Raw genomic sequence first — 1,916 nt, 5'->3', positions numbered from 1 at the left:
AAAAAAAAAATAAAAGGGAAAAAAAGAAAAGGCAAAGAAAAATAACACACCCCGACCGAAGGATCCAGCCATTGAGAGCGGACCCCGAGTCACGCCACAAGCCCGGCGGCCGACAGCGCTCGCCGCCGTCCTGCGCCCGCGGAGCGGCTGCAGGTGCAGAGAGGAGCCGCCACCGTCCCCCGCGTCCCCACCCGGCCGTCACGCGTGCGGGAAAGCCAATAATCCCAGATAACCGATAATCCCCGGGAGAGGACGGCGAGGGGAGACATCCCCACCCACCCCGCTCCCCTCCCCTTATACACGCTCCCAGCGTTAAAGACATGCAGGCACCCCTATTTCCCTAATTTTTTCTCCCCTGACAGCGGGCAAGAGAAGAGGGGGGGAATGTGTGTGTGAAATAAATAAATAAATAAGGCAGAAAAAAAAATTAAATTGGGATGATAATAATAACAGTAATAATAATAATAAAAAAGGGCACCTGCAGCGGGAAAGGGGGGGGAAGGAAAGAGGAGGGAGAGAAAAAAAAAATGGGTAGAAATATATAGAGGCGGCTCCGCGCCAAGCGTCGGAGCGGGGCAGGGAGGGAAGAGGAGGGAAAAAATAAAAATGGAGAAAAAAAAAAAAAAAAAAAGCGAGCGAGAGAATTAAAGGGTAAAATCGGCCGCGGCAATAGAAGCAGCAATCACCTGGTCTCCGGGCTTTCCTAGAAACTCCTTGCATCACCACTTCTAAGAACCCCAGTTCTAAGAATCAACAGAGCCCAATTCTCGGAATTTGAGCTGCGGACTCTACCATCGCGCTCGGCATGGGGAGGGCCACGGACCTCCCCCCTCCGCGCCTTCCCGGCCGCCGCGGCCGTCCCGGGGTGCGCACCCCACCGGGATCGCCGCCAACGGGGACAGCGGGGAGGGGGCGCGCATCCCGGCGGGGCGGCGGCGGCGGCGGGGGTCTCTCGGTGTCGCCCCCCGTTCATCCCCCTCCCCGTTCCCCCCCCGCCGCAGTGGTCGCGCCCGGCCGGCGGGTCACGTGGCGGCGGGTGCTGTCGGTGACGTGGGGGGCGCGCGGGCGCGGAGCAGCGCGCGCGGCGCGGATCGAGCAGCGGCGGCGGCGGCGGGAGAGAGAGAGAGAGAGAGAGAGGGAGGAAAACCGGGGAAACGGGGGAAACGGGGGGTCCCGGGCACAACTCCGGGCGGTGCAAACACACATCCCACCCCCCCTGCCACCACCTTCCTCCGCTTATTTTTATTTTTTATTTTTTTTTCCTCCCAACCCTCTCCGAAAAAGGGCGAAGAGATCTGGAAAAGAAAGAGCGCCTTTATTTTATTTTATTTTTTTATATATATGTATTTCAATTATTTATTTTAATATATTTTTATTTATTTATTTTGGGGTGGGGGGTCACTTTTTCGTTTCTAAAACACCCTCCCCCCTTAAAAAAACAAACCCCAAACCAAACAACCCAGCAAGCAAAACGAGAAGCCAACTGCATTGTTCTGGATTTTTACTTTTTTTCTTTARTTATTTTTCCCTCATTCAGCTTTTTTTTTTAATAATTTTTTGCAAACAGCCACATTCGGCTCAGGGCCTCCAACGGAATTTGCTCTTGGGGAGGGAAGCTTTTTGCTTAAAGACAATACCCCATAAGCTCCCCATATTTCTTTTCAGTTTTATTTTCAATTTCTTTTTTTCTGTATTTTTTTTTCTTTATATATATTTCTTTGCCAGGATCCTCCAGACCAAAAAAAAAAGATGATGATTTTGATAATTTTCTCTTCTTTCATTTTTTTTCCATCCGTCTTCTCTTTTCCTTTCCAGGACTCCCAAGTGGTGGGTTAATTCTGTGTAGCTGTTTTGTTATTGTTGCAAAATAACCTGTAAGTCTATAAATATTCTGCCTGTATGGAATTGTTGGACTG

General features: G+C 50.8%; 1 protein-coding gene across 1 annotated transcript in view; it reads right to left on the bottom strand.

Moving 5' to 3' along the window:
- BCL6 (BCL6 transcription repressor) overlaps nucleotides 1-757 on the bottom strand; it is a 17,206-nt gene extending 16,449 nt beyond the window's left edge. Inside the window, exon 1 of the mRNA XM_057376607.1 lies at nucleotides 687-757. The gene's annotated coding sequence lies outside the window, so the exon portion shown is untranslated. The remainder of the gene's footprint in view (nucleotides 1-686) is intronic.
- Between the last annotated feature and the right edge of the window lie 1,159 nt (nucleotides 758-1,916).

This window comes from Malurus melanocephalus, unplaced genomic scaffold (genome assembly GCF_030028575.1).
Source record: "Malurus melanocephalus ecotype Western Australia unplaced genomic scaffold, MMel_1.1 scaffold_284, whole genome shotgun sequence".
Taxonomy (NCBI): domain Eukaryota; kingdom Metazoa; phylum Chordata; class Aves; order Passeriformes; family Maluridae; genus Malurus; species Malurus melanocephalus.
Note: the sequence above shows the minus strand (reverse complement) of the source record. Positions and strands in the feature narration are given on the sequence as shown.